A 15,815-nucleotide genomic window follows, 5' to 3' on the forward strand; every position below is an offset into this window, starting at 1 on the left:
TGAAATTATTTTCTAATCAAATTAGAAATTTTCAGATTTGAAAAATTTTCTAATATGTATATATGTAATTAGATTTGAAAATTGTTGTTGGTGCAATCTTGCCCCAAGTGAATTTGGATTTTAATGTTTGGCTAAAATGAGTTTAAGTTAGGCAATGTTGGTGATCTAACGTGTGTGAATTGAGTTCACAGGAAAGTCCAGGTTTGAAGACTTGGCAAATGGTGAAGTCTTGCGGCCTCTTGGCAAATGGTGAAGTCCCGGAGGCGCGGCCTCTTGGCAAATGGTGAAGTCCCGGAGGCGCGGCCTCTTGGCAAAAGGGAGCGGCCTCTTAGCAAAGGAAGACGAAGCTGAGGGAAACGTCTCAAGCTAGTGCAAGGAAGGGCACGAGGCTTGTGGAAGGCGTTTGAAGGCTTGCGTCAAGGCTAAGGGCTGAAGAAGAAGCTGAAAGGGGAGTTTCAGCTTGATCAGTCGACTGACACTGCCATCAGTCGACTGATGTCTTGATCAGAAACACACAGAGACTTTGGTGGTGCAGTCGACTGACCAGTTGATCAGAAGCACACATGACTTCACAGAAAGATCAGTCGAGTGGAGCAGTCGACTGTGACCAGTCGACTGATGGCTGGTGCAGTCGACTGATAGACGACCGTTGGAGCGACAGCTGGCTAATTAAATGCAGATTAAAGAGCCGTTGAAGCCCATCAGTCGACTGGCCCTTGGAGCAGTCGACTGATGTCGAAAAAATTATAAAAATGCAGATTGACGATTGGAGAAGGTGTGGGTTCTATTCTTTCATCTTTCTTGCACGATCTTCAAGCTCTGTAACTCTCTTCTCTTCCTCCATACTTCACTACTCATTTTTGTGAAAGGAAGAGATCATTTTGTAAAGGTTTCTCCGCCTTCAAAGTGCTCTTTGAAAAGGAGAAGTTTTCATAGTGGAAAAGGTGTCTGTGTGTGTGGATCCTTGGATTAGTCACCTCGTAGAGGTGGATACCAAGTAAATCAACGGGTTAGCGATTGTGTTCTTTAATCTTGCTTTTTTATTTTGCTTCCGCTAACGATTTTCGCAGGAAAGAAAAAAATCGCTATTCACCCCCTCTAGCGAACGCATCGGTCCCAACAAGTGGTATCAGAGCAGGTTCCTTTCGGCGAACTAACATTCAACCGAAACAATCAAATGGCGTTTCAAGAGGGATACAACACCGCACGACCTCCCTACTTCGACGGCAATGATTTTGCCTATTGGAAAGGTAGAATGGAATATTACTTAATGAATGATATTGAAAATTGGTTTAGTGTTGTAGATGGTTTCGAAAAACCCAAGGATGCATCTGGAACACCTCTACCTACCAAGGAATGGTCAAAGGATATATGCAAGAAGGCTCAAGCAAATGCAAAAGCCACAACCACCTTGCAATGTGGGCTTTCCAAAGAACAACTGAGCAAGGTCGGACCATTCGACTCGGCCAAAGAGCTTTGGGAGAAGCTCATCGAACTAAATGAAGGTTCAAGCGAATCAAGACGAGCCAAGAGGGATCTCTTGGTAGGACAACTCCAAACCTTCACCATGAAGCCCAACGAGATGGTAAGCCAAATGCACGGGCGATTCAAGGAGATCGTGAACGGTCTTCATGTCATAGGTGAGAAAATTGACAACCGAGACTTGGTAAGGTATGTACTTCAAGCCTTTCCCAGAACCACTCTATGGGCATCGATGGTCGATGCTTATAAAGTGTCAAGGGATTTTTCATTGTTAAATTAGATGAACTATTTTGTGAATTTGAATTACATGAACAAGCTAACTTGTCTACCAAAGAGAAAGGTATAGCTTTGGTTGCAGAAAAGAAGAAGAAGAGGGAAAAGAAGGAGGAGCCCTCATCCGAGTCCGATCGAGAATCTTCGGATAGCGATGAGGAGATGTCGGCAAAGGAGGTCGTCATTACGTCAAGAAGATGATGGGAAGATCAAGAAGATTCACAAGGAGGGATGTAAAGAAGATGTTTACATCATCAAGAGGTAAAAACAGTCAAAGTTCAAGTTTTAATCATAATGTTACTTGCTATGAATGCAACAAGAAGGGGCACGTCAAGACAAACTGTCCGGAGTGGAAGAAGAAAGAAGAGAAGGAAAGGAAAAAGAAGGAGAAAAAGAAGAAGGAAGTCATGGTGGCCCAAGCCACATGGGATACGTCAAGTAGCGAGTCATCGGATGACGAAGAAGAACTATGCCACATCACTAGACACATGGCACTGATGGGACGTGAAAGTGACCAAGAGACCTCAAGTGAGGAGGAAGAATCAAGTAGCGACGAATCTTCATCAAGTGAAGATGAGGTAATGGATTCTGCCAAAGTAAATTTTCTTTATAGAACTATTGCTTATCTTAAAAATGCTTTGGATAAATCGAAGTCTAAGGTTAAGGCATTAAAGGAGGAACTTAGAACCATTAGGAACAATGATAGTGACTCTAGTGAACTTGATGAAGAAAATGCCAAATTGAATGATGAGATTATTGAATTAAGGAAGTGTTTAGAAAAATTTTCAAATGGATCAAAAACCCTTGATATGATCTTAAATAGTCAAAGAGCGGTTTACAACAAGGCTGGAATAGGATATAAGCCTAAAGAGTTTGCCTATATTTCTCTAGTAGGAAGACAAGGGTCACCCAACAAACCAATCACTAAGGGTAAAATAAGACAAGCATGGGTCCCTAAGAAATATTTGTAAAATGTTAGTGAATCTAGCTTTTGGGTACCAAAGAGTGATGTGTTTCATGTTGTATAGGTAGGAACTCATGTTTACCAAACCAAATATGCTAAAGAAATTATTAAGAAATTTGGTTTGGAAAATACTAAGGTAGCTTCTACTTCTATAGGAACAAATGTAAAATTAGATAGTGACGTAGAAAGAACTTGCATGTGACTTGTAGAATTATGACCTTAGTCTTGCATGATCCCATAGCTAAGAAGTTACTTATGTACATCTCACAAGACCCTAGGAAGGCTTGCTTGTGTATTTCTTCATTTGAATATTATGTGAGATGCTAGGATGATACTCATATCTCACTTATGCTTTTTAGCATCTTGATGAGGCATGAAATGTATCAATTTATTCATCTTAGACCAACTATGGGAAAAGTAAATATTTAATTAATGAACATCTTGCCCATCGATCATAGTTGGACATTTTAAATAATTTCAAACCATTTTAATGAATATCTAACGTTGATAAACAATGGCAATTTGAATGGGTTGATAACACAACTTGAAATTGATACAAAATGTACAAGTTTGTGCCAAACTTTAGAGTTTGTGTCAAACTCATAAAATACAATCATTTTTCATAAATTTATATTTTTCCTTGATAATATATGTGAAAACAAACTTGCTCGTAAAATTTTAAATTTTTCTGAATTTTATAGAAATTTTTAAGGCATTTCTGAAGTTCGCTGCACAGAGCTGTTTTCAGGGCATCAGTCGACTGATGCAGACATCAGTCGACTGGTCCAGTCGACTGCGGCCAGAATTCACTCGACCAATAAATCTGTGAGTTTTGTTTAACAGGTCAGTCGACTGATGAGGACCTCAGTCGACTGATGCTCAGTCGACTGATGTAGTGATCAGTCGACTGATATGACTGAAATCCTCTGATTTTGACCCTTTCTTGACAATTTGCGTATCCTTTGACCCACTATTCTTTGATGCATGCTCTAGGAGCATTTTTATGGTCTATAGGATTGATCATACCTATATTTTAGGTGCCGCAAATACATTGTTGGTGCATATTATAGGGGGAGTAGGGTTTTAGGGGGAGCGTGTGCCTAAAACAATTTCATTAACGCATAAGGCTCCTTATTGGGATTTAGCTCTACCTCTTATTTATGTCTACCTCCTTAAATTTGTATTCTTTTTGATGGTTGTCAAAAAAGGGGGAGAATGGGTTGTTTAAAGTTAGACTTTAATGCTTTTATGATGATATTCATGCTTATTGATTCATGACTCATTTATTATCACTGTGATTATTTGTTGTTATTTTATAATGTTGTATTAAAGACCTAACTTAAATGAATTTTTATCAAACATCAAAAAGGGGGAGATTGTTGGTGCAATCTTGCCCCAAGTGAATTGGATTTTAATGTTTGGCTAAAATGAGTTTAAGTTAGGCAATGTTGGTGATCTAACGTGTGTGAATTGAGTTCACAGGAAAGTCCAGGTTTGAAGACTTGGCAAATGGTGAAGTCCCGGAGGCGCGGCCTCTTGGCAAATGGTGAAGTCCCGGAGGCGCGACCTCTTGGCAAATGGTGAAGTCCCGGAGGCGCGCAAACCTCTTGGCAAAGGGAGACTTAGCACGACGAAGCTGAGGGAAACATCTCAAGCAAGTGCAAGGAAGGGCACGAGGCTTGTGGAAGGCGTTTGAAGGCTTGCGTCAAGGCTAAGGGCTGAAGAAAGAAGCTGAAAGGGGATTTTCAGCTTCACCAGTCGACTGACACTGCCATCAGTCGACTGACTTGATCAGAACACACAGAGACTTTGGTGACTGATGTTCAGTTGACAGTCGACTGACCAGTTGACCAGTCGACTGATGACCAGTCGACTGATGGTTCATCAGTCGACTGATAGACGACCGTTGGAGCGACAGCTGGCTAATTAAATGCAGATTAACTAGCCGTTGAAGCCCACCAGTCGACTGGCCCTTGGGGCAGTCGACTGATGTCACGAAAAATATAAAAATGACAGATTCAAGATTGGAGAAGGTGTGGTTTTTATTCTATCATCTCTGTAAGATCTTCAAGTGCTGTCTTTCATATTCTTCCTCCATACTTCACTATTCATTTCTGTAAGAGGAAGAGAGATTGTTTGTAAAGGTTTCTCCGCCTTCAAAGTGATCTTTGAAAAGGAGAATTTTCATAGTGGAAAGGTGCTGTGTGTGTGGATCCTTGGATTAGTCACCTCGTAGAGGTGGATACCAAGTAAATCAACGGGTTAGCGATTGTGATCTTTTCTTTGCTTTTTTTTTTTGCTTCCGCTAACGATTTCGTAGGAAAGAAAGAAAAATCGCTATTCACCCCCTCTAGCGAACGCATCGGTCCCAACATTTTACCATCAGTCGACTAAACATGTCCATAAGTCAACTGCTTACTTTGATCCTATCGTATCTGTCTAATTATGATATACATAAGTCTTCCGTATTGACCAGTCACCTTATGATTTTGTCTTCAGTCAACTTTGTGCTCTTATAGTCGATTGTGTTATTGATGAGTTAATGTCCCAAGTGGACAAGTCAACCTTCTATTCAATTTCAAAATTCATCAGTTGACTATTCAATCTTTTGTTTTATTTGAGAATAAATCAGTTGACTAGTGTGTGTGAATCATAAATCATATGATAGAAAGAGATAAATATATAGAAAATGAATATCAACGATGCATCACACTACTCCCTCATCTTAAAATTAGGAGAACTACTCTATAGAGATGGAGTTACAATCAAGAGACATAATAGAAGACAATATACAACACAAATCTAAAAGAAAAGAGAGAAAAAGCTTAGTCGTTGTCTTCAAATTGATCTTGAAGCTCCTTGGTGGATGAAATATTGATGACTCCTTAAAAATAACTCTCCTAGGGTTTGTTATCATGGGAAAACCTATCCTCCCTCAAACAAGAAATCCTTGTGTCATTTTAAAGCTTCTACAACCTTCCAAATTCATTAAAGCATTCCAAATATAATGGGGCACCACTACCATTGCACAAATTGTAGGATCGAAAGAACGCGCTAGAGGGGGGGTGAATAACACGTTTATGCATTTCAGTCGATTTTTGACTTAATAAAAAATAGATATTGCGGAAGCGAATATAAGTACAGAAGAGTAATGCAAAAGTAAAAATACAAGCACACAGACACAATTATTTTACTTGATTGACAGCCCAAGGCTGCTACTCCAAGGCCCACGGTCTTTGACCATTTTCGACGGGCAATCCACTAAAAGGACTTGTTCCTTACGGACACAAGTCAATCGATTACACAAATCACCCAACTCAAAGTTGATAACAAGAATTTAATAAACTTTACAATGAATAAGTACTTGTTACCAAAACGGATGCCGAAGCTTGCTTGATCATCATTTTTCTTGCGGATTCGGGGCACCGTCGTTTCGATAGAGTACTCGTGTAGGTCGTAAGAAGAGTTGTTGTGAATATCTGGTCGAGCTGTTCTTTTATATAGTGCTCAAGTCGACTCAAACAAATCTCAAGTCGACTCCAGCTCAGCTTGATCCACTTTCTCCGCGGCAACTTTGTCCTCAGGGCGACTTGAGCCCCTCTCAAGTCGACTCTAGTATGATGTGGCACCTCCCGATAACCTTCACCTCTCTACTTCGTTATCTGATGCTTAAGTCGACTCTAGTATGCTATGTGTTTTTACTTGAATCTAGATGCAGGTTTTTACTTAAGGACAAATAAAAGTTTAAGTCTAGGGGTGTGATGTGTAAGGTATACATATATTTCCACTACTTTTATTGCACATCTTTATGCATTTCATGATGATACTTTGTGTTTATCGCACCCTTTATTCGTGCATTAGACATATTTTCTCTATTTTCTAATTTGGAGGTCTTCTCTCATACTTTTGCATTTGCAGGATGGAAATTGGTGTGAAATAAGGCTAAATAAAGGAAGAATAATGAAAGCTTAAGATAGGGTCGTGCCTCAAGGCATGATCATGCTTCATCACTCAATCCAGCCAAGACATAGCTGTGCCCTTCATAGCCACAACCGTGTTTCCTGCGAAGTCCTTAGCAGCAGCTGTGTCTCTCAGACACGGTCATGCCAACAAGACATAGCAACTGCTCCAGGTCGTGCCAAAAGACACGACCGTGCCCGCAAAATAGAAGCTAGCAGACCACAGGTCATGCTACCAGGCACGGTCGTGCCCTAATAACCGAAGGATCCAGAGCGGGGGGCGTGCCCTTTTTCTAGTGTGATACCAGTCTACGACCATGCCAATAAGGCATGGCCATGCCATCCTTCCAGAGCAGAACCGGTTCCAGGCCGTGCCTACCAGGCACGACCATGCCTGCAAAAGTCACAACCGAACTTCTAGGTCGTGCCACGAGGCACGGTCGTGTCGCTCTTGGGGTCTATATAAGCATTTTTTGAAACCCTTGAGGTAGGGCCATTAAAGGTGAACAAAGGACACCTTACCCACGTTTCGAAGCAGAATTCAACGATTCATCCTTTCCTCTGGGGCTACTCCACCGTTTCCATTCACTACCGACGAGGAGATTTCGATTCGAAGGAGATCCACACCCATTAATAAGTCTTTCTCCATTTCTCTTCTAGATTTAGGAACAAAGATGAACTATTATTCTTCTTCGAGTTATATTTCTTCCGTCATGGAGCAGATCCTTTGATTCTAGGATATAGGAGGAATTGAGATGTAATAGATGATTGTGTTTAATGGATTTATTATTTACCATCTTCTATGATATGTTTGTGCTTTGCTATATGGATTATGCCTTGTGTGTGATTGGTGATATGTTTATAAAGGCTTAAATTCACGTGGATGGGAGTGAATTATGGTTTATAGGAAATCTTATGATCGTATGGCCGGGGCGCTTTGTGACAAAAGGTAAACCCTAATCGGACTTACCGAGGAGATCCTTAAATCATAACAAACTCTTATGAGGGATAGCTAACGCCAATTAATCACTAAGAAGAGGTCCTTAATAGGGGTACTCGGTGACAGAGGATAGGATATCAGATAATATGACCGGGGCACCTCGTGACAGAAGGTAAGCCTTAAGCGGACTATTGGGAATCATCTCCGACTAGTAGTCATTGCATTAGAGGATAATGATTGGATCTCGATGAAGCCTGACGAGGTCTATTTGGGTAGCTTGGTTAGAATTTTTGAATTGATATAAATATTGAGGAATGGTAAGGCATCCATGATCAATCAACCATAGTCTCAAGGAATCCGAAATCCTAGGATCATTTCCCAATCCTATCATCTAGTTGATTCCTTTTCGATCGATATTTAGGTACTTTAGTTCTTCTTCTCTGTCTCCCCAACACCAAAACCATTACATTCACAAACTATTTTTGTGTTAGTCTAGTGATACATTCTATGGTCTCTGTGGTTCGATATCTTTTTATTACTTGACGACACCCGTACTCTTGCGGGAGCCTATCAATGGACAATGGTTGAAGAGATACATCCTTAACGAGCCTATTGAGAGAAATGGGAAGCACAACCTCCTCGAACTAAGTACTCTAGATTGAGAATTACAGTGGTTAAGCTTTCAACCTAAAATAAACACTCCATTGAGTCCATAGGATCAGCGGCAACTTTGGCGCCATCTTTCTTTTTCCACGCCACACCAACAAGCATCCCCTCCATCCGTTATTTCCATTCCTCTTTTCTGTTGTTCTAATGCATTTTGCTTTTGTTTCTTCATGTACCTATTTCTTTGTGGTTGTATGGATTGATACCTCAAGTTCTTTTAAGGTGAACAGACAATGGTTGAAGAGATACATCCTTAACGAACCAATTGAGAGAAATGGGAAGCACAACCTCCTCGAACCAAGTACTCTAGATTGAGAATAACTAGGGTTAAGCTTACAATCTTCAATAAGCACTTTTTGGAAGGCAACTCAAGTTTATTTTTGTTGGGATGTATACTATAAGCCTAGCTTTTTGTATAAACATCTATTTTAAAATAATTTGAAATGAGAATCACTTTGGTCAAATATTTGTATTTTATATTCTAATATATGTTAATATAGTTGTCTACTTAATTTATATTGTAGATAACATGGTGTGTGGTGTCACATAGAAGATCATGTTATCGGTTCCTTATAAATTATAAATAGTAGCTCACAACCAAGATGGATAGGGACAAACCATTGGAGTGGTTGTAGTGTAATTGGTATTAGTTTATCTTAACTATAAAATTACACTAGTACACTTTGTGTGTATTGAGTAGGACCGTTTGAGGTCGTTCAATTTATATTGACTATATAATCGAACTAGACCTCTGTTATTATGAATGTGTATGCTCTTAATCCTGATATAATAACAAGCACATATATTTAGTATTTATTTCTTTAATTTATCAAAGGGTGAGATTTATTCGTTAAATCAAAAGGCTTGATGAGTTGGGAGATAATGCTATGTATATAGTGTGTTGTTGATTATAGAAGGAATCTGTGTCCTAACTATTTAGACTGATGATGTGCCCTTAAGGAGCTCATAAGGATTATCATGTAAACCCTGCAGGTGGATTTAGTCCGCATGATAATAAAGTTAAGTGGTACTACTCTTGGATTCAGAAGTTAATTAATTGAGTTATCAGTAATTCAATTAATTAACGGACATACGATATCTTAAACACAGGGAGATTAATGCACTTATGATAAGAAGGAGTCCATATTGTAATATGGGATTGGTGCGGTAGTTAAATAATAACTCTTTAGTGACATGAGTTATTATTGATAGACTTGAGTTGGGTGTTCAAGGAGAACACAGGAAGCTCAAGCTCATCAGGAGGCCTAAAATAATTCCTCCTCTAGGTCCCTGTTGTAGCCTCTAGATAAAGCCTCGTATCCATCCACCCAATGAGATTCTGTTAAGAATTCTTTTTAGAATTCGGTTAAGAATTTGGTTAGAATTCTATTAAGAATTCTGTTAAGAATTCTGTTAGAATTCTATTTAGAATTCTATTAAAAAATCAGTTAACATAATTCAGTTAATTCTAAATAGAATTATGTTAATTTTGTTATCCAACAAAATTTTATTAAATTTTGTTATCCAAAAATTTGTTATCCAACAAAATTATGTAAAATTTGTTATACAATAAAATTATATTAATTCTATTATTTTTTTCTAAACTTACTAAGATGGCAAGCCTATAAAAGGAGAGGAGAGGAGGCGGCTAAAACATAATCTTGTGCTCTTGGTTCTCATCTAGGGTCGGCTACAAGAGTTATTCTCCCCTCCTTGCTATGGTCGACGCCACCTCTCAAGCTCTTCCTTGTTTTCTCTTCATCTAGGGCTAGCGCCCCTTTGGTGCTTCCCCTTAGTTCTCTTCTCTAGCTAGGGCCGACGTTCATTGTCCAAGATCATCTTGGTGGCCGACGGTTTGGAGAGGAAGAGAGGAAAAAGAAGAGAGGAAGAAGAGAGAAAGAGAAGCGCCCTGGGATCGTGCCCCTCGATTGGTTGAATTAAGTGAACCTGATCCTTAGGAATCAAATATTGGTTCGGTCCGACTCGGTTAACCAGTCTTGACTTAGGAACTCACGCTTGGACTCTAGTTTGATTTCTACGTGTGAGTGCAATGAATGACCTATTTTTAGCCGCATACCCGATGCCCGATCGATTGTATCCAACCTTCTGCGATCCAAGTATCATATCCAGATACTTAGATCCGGAGGTGAATTTTTCAAGCGATCTTTTGAGCTCGCCAACTTGAGTCTTCAGTTGAGCATTTTCTTCCTCGAGTTAGACTCGAGTCGAATCCTCAACCGATTCATTCTGAGTCGGTGGCTCAGGGATGACTTTCTCCTTGAGGAGTGCTGACTCCTCTTGGAGTGATTCAACCAAGACATCGACCTTAGCTAATTTCTTACTTAAATTAATTATTATTGAAAACAAACATTCATTACTTACATTGGGGTTTGGGCCTTTTGAACCAGATACGAATCCGTGGCTTTTGCTGTCTGAGTCATAGTCGCTCTGGTTTGATTCATCCTGGCCGGTAGAGCGAGGAAGCTGGTTGTCAGTTCCTCATCTGAGTCTTTGGAAGATGACTCATCCAAAGTCGCCTTCAGCGCTTTTCATTTCGCCTTCTGATCTTTTCATTGGTTAGGGCAGTCTGCAATGAAATGTCCTTTCCTTCCGCATCCGTAACATTTCATCTCAGCTTTTTCGGTGGACGGCGGTCTTGTTTTGTTGACGACTTTCTTAATTTTGGATCGTCGTATTCCGTGCTTGCTCCAAAACATTTTCCGGACGAGGTTGACTAGCTCCGTGGTTACCTCGTCGTCTGCCTTGGATTCCAACGATTCTGAATCCTCCGATAATTTCTTCATCTTTTTCAGTTCGGTACCTGCAAATAACGTGATACCTTTCTCCTGCACTTCCGTATTAGACTGTTCATGGAGTTTAAATTCAAAAAATAAATTGATGTGCGTAGGGTATACCTATGTTTCTTATGTTTTATTCGTACATCTTTCTGTATTTCACGCTATTTCCTACGTTCATTTCATCATTTATCTGTGCATTAGGCATGATTTTATCCTTTTCCTATTTCGGAGGTCTGCTCGTGTGTTTATGTATTTGCAGGACGGAAATGAAGCAGAAAAGGTGAAACAAAAAAGCAATTGAAGATAAGGCTAGATAGGGTCGTGCCTCCCAGGCACGGTCGTGTCTCATTCCTCTAGGGAACGTGCCCCCCAAGGCACGGTCGTGCTTCTTCACAGGCAGTACTAATCCCTAGCTGTGCCCACTAGGCACGACCGTGTCTTCCACCAGAGGAACTGCTGCCAGGGGTCGTGCCAAACAAGCACGGCCGTGCCTTCGCTCCAGCATCAAGCCAGTGCATAGTCGTGCCTCACAGGCATGACTGTGCCATTTTTCCAGAGCCGCGGCTGCCCCAGGCCGTGCCCCCTAGGCACGACCGTGCCTATCCTCCAGAGGAGTGGCAACACACGGCCGTGTCTCCTAGACACGGGCATGTGATGGGGGCGTGTCTAGCGTGTGAAGAGGGAGGGGATATAAATACCCTCCTTAAAACCCCTAAGAAATGGGGGAGACATTGGGAGAGACCCTAGGAGTGTTTTGAGCCACCGACGACACATTCTGGAGCAGGAATTGATGATCCATCCATCCGTCCGGGATTACTCCATCGCCTCCATCCACTGTCAACGAGGAGAACGCAAAGCGGAGAAGAAGACCTTCATTGATAAGTTTTACTTCCTTTCTTGGATTTAGAATGTATTATTTCACATCTTCTTCGAGTTGTAATCTCTCCATTATGGAGTAGTCTTCTAGATTCTAAGATTAGGAGGAATCGAGGTGTTATGGATGATTGAACTTGTGGATTTGTGTATTTACCATGTTCAGTGATATATATGTACATGTTGCTTTATGGATTTGTGTCTTGTGATTGATTGATAATATGTCTATGAATGGTATTGAATCTATGAGGATAAGGATGTATTGTGGTTTTAAGGATTCTTAGTATCGTATGACTGGGGTGCATTGTGACAGAAGGTTAACCTTTAACCGGACCTTCCGAGGAAATTCTTAAGCCATAATGATTCTTTATAAGGGATAACTAATGACTATTGATGACTAGGAAAGGATCCCTTAATTGGGTGATTAGTAACAGAGAGTAGTACACTAGTAGTATGCTGGTCCGACCGGGTGACAGCGGGAGAGCTATAACCAAGCTATCTGGCGTCGTCTTGAACTAGTAATCGTAGCGTTAGAATATTATGGTTTAATTCCGAGGAAACCTGACGAGGTCTAATTGGATACATTGGTTAGAATCCCTGCAAATGCCCATATATTGAGGAATGGTAAATGATCCATAGTTAATCAAACATAATCTCGAGGAATCTGAAATCCTAAGATCGTTTCCACAAATCTGCCATAGTTGATTTCTCCCTGTTTGAGGTTTTAGGAGCTTGACTACACACTCTCTTCCCTACACCAACTCAACAAAAATGATCTCTCCACTCTTATTGTACTAGTTTAGTGATCAATTCCACGGTCCCTGTGGATTGTATATCTTTTATTACTTGACGACATTCCGTATACTTGCGGAATGCGCATCAAGTTTTTAGCACCGTTGTCGGGGACTGTTGCTATTAGCTTTAGTGACTAGCAATTTTAGTTAACTCTAGACTTCGAAAAATAAAAAAAAATCAAATATAGAAAACCCAAAATATTTTTCTTGAGGATTAAATGGATGTTTATGCAAAGCGGTTACTCTAGAAAGGAAACTCAAGATTTGCTGGGTCGTTTGCCAAAGGCAAATGTGAGCATTGTGGTGCTAATTGGCATGTGATTGAAGCATGCCCGATCTTATATGATCCTATTTACATGTTAGGTGGAGAAAAATACGGATGCATCCCTACATATAAAGAATGGACTAATTCTCAAGTCTGTTGTTCTCAATGTTTTAAAATAGGGCATGTAAGTGAAAATAGCAAGAACATTTTAAATTCTAAACAAGAACATATAACCAACCAGCATGATAATGATTATGATACTAGTTCATTTATAAAAGATGATAACTTGGTGGCGTCTACTAGTATGGTTGGTAATCTTGGTGATGAATGGGAAAATTGGATATCATCACAATCCATGTTGTGCAAAAATTGTTTGAGACTAGTAAATTTTTGTGATGATTGCACCAAGAGATATTTTGATTCTAAACGTAAGAAGATTGATTCATACTTGACAACATTCCGTATACTTGCGGAACACGCATCAAGTTTTTGACGCCATTGTCGAGGATCGTGCGTAATTGTTTACTAAGCTTTTACATTAAAAACTTTTCTTTTCTTTATACATTGCTTCCATTTATTCATTTTATTCTTTTTATTTATTGATTAGTACTATTCTTTGTAGGCTTATTAATTGCCTGACATTTTAATCATTTATTTTATTTGTTATGCATGCGCAGGGTCAACCCCGTGGAGTTTCCTTTCGACCATGAGATTGAAAGAACATACCGGAGGAGGCTCCACTCACAAAGGGTAAACACACAAGAAGAATCATAAAATACAATGGCCCAAAAGTCTTTAAAGGATTATGTAGCACCATAAACGAGAGGAACGATGTAATGCCCGCCCTTACATAGGGCCCATGACGGACGCTACAGTTACTCTTTCTTATTCTCATTTATAAAAGTCCACATATGAAACTCCTTAAAACTTTGCAGCGGAACATAAAACTTACGATCATGGCAAGGAATTCATATGTGATTTACAAATGAAACTAAAGGTGCATGCATTGTCTAGTGATCAATATTTAAATGTAGTCCACACATTCAAAATAAAAGAAGTCTAGACGTTCAATCATGCAGATATAAAAGTCATTTTCCATAAGTTGCCAGGACCTATGCCATGTCACCACCACACACATCTTTCATCAGCCTCTTCACTGCTGCTTCCCTTTGTTCAGTGACTACTATTTGGATCTGCAATATAAGAAAGAAATCTATAAGCACAAGGCTTAGTAAGTTCCTTTCCTACTCACAAAACCATTCGTCACATCACATTCATATAGCATAAGCAGACATAAGCATCAACATAGAAGCACATGGAATTTGCATAAAGCACATACATTCTTCTATCTTAACATTCCATTCATATGCATACAAACATGATGCAGATGCTTTTGAAAACATATTATCATATAGATAAACATATCATCATGGGATCCCTGGCTTGTACCCATTCATTCTTTGTGCACATTCCTTCCAAGTCAGTACAAGGTAGCTAAATCTCGATTACTAGGATACTAGGTCTACTATCCTTCAACCTAGCTAGGTTTACTATCCTTCAACCTAGGGCGTCCGCCCATCCCTTGTAATCCGAGGTAGCAAACCTCAACTACTTGGTAACTAGGTCTACTATCCTTCAACCTAGTTAGGTCTACTATCCTTCGACCTACTAGACCTACTATCCTTCGGCCTAGGGGCGTTCTTAGGTGCCCATCCCTTTGGATCCCTTCCAGGATCCGGTACAAGCCATGCATTAAAGTAAAATAATGATGTACATGCTTTCCTTTCATTTTCATCATGAATATTCCTTTGCATTTCCTTATCATTGCATGGTGAACATTTAAGTATCATTTTCATTTCTTTCTCATGTAGCATGTTACTAGGTCTACTATCCTTCGCGCGGAGAGGAGGCGGTGGCGAGAGGAGTGCACAGTACTCCTAACCCGATTAAATCTAAACTACCGGCTAAATCCCATTATAACGATTAACCGAACCGGGTTCAATTTTGGTTTACTTGGTTTACTACGCATCATTCTCGATTTGATCCAAACAAGTTTTGTTGGATTCGTCTTCGTGAGACAAACCTTTTTATCCATTTTATTTTATTAAACTCTCTTCTATTGTTTAACTAAAGTACTTTTATTAGAATTTTAAATCTAATTAAAATCCCTAAAAATAGGGAGAAATAATCGGGGTGTTACATTCGAGTTTCTGGTGGTTAGGACGTGCTTAGCTTTCAGTTTCCTATAATTTCTAGAAACTAATTTTTAGTTTAGGGAAGTTTCAGTTTATTTTGGCACACCAAGACAGTTTCAATATTTAAGAAGGGATCAATTTCTTTGAATGTGAGATTTGATTGTCTTGTAATCTTATCAAAGTGGAATGGTTAGTAGAATTGAGAAGTTTGGATTTAAAACTATACTGATGTAGAGGTTAACAAGGTTGAATTTAGGATTATAAGTTTCTGAAACTGATAACTGTCAGTTTGAAACCTTTTTCGAATTCGATTTGGCACACAGTCAAATTCAAAGTTTCGATTTGAACCATTTGTGAATTTGATTAGAAAACTTCTGCTTAGTTTCAGTTTCTGAAACTCATTTCGATAAGTTTAGGTTACCTTTCAAATTTCAGAGTTTCTGAAACTTTTATTTTCAGACCCATAATCGATCGGTTGATCGATTAAAAATTCTTAAGAATCGAACAGAACCCATGGTGATCGATCGGTTGATCGATTACCAATTCGTTAGGATTTAAACAGAAAGCTCAGTAATCAATCGACTGATCGATTACAACTATGTGTAA

Source organism: Curcuma longa, chromosome 20, assembly GCF_044706935.1.
Source record: "Curcuma longa cultivar G26 ecotype Majalengka, Jawa Barat chromosome 20, ITB_CL_G26_1.1, whole genome shotgun sequence".
Classification (NCBI taxonomy): domain Eukaryota; kingdom Viridiplantae; phylum Streptophyta; class Magnoliopsida; order Zingiberales; family Zingiberaceae; genus Curcuma; species Curcuma longa.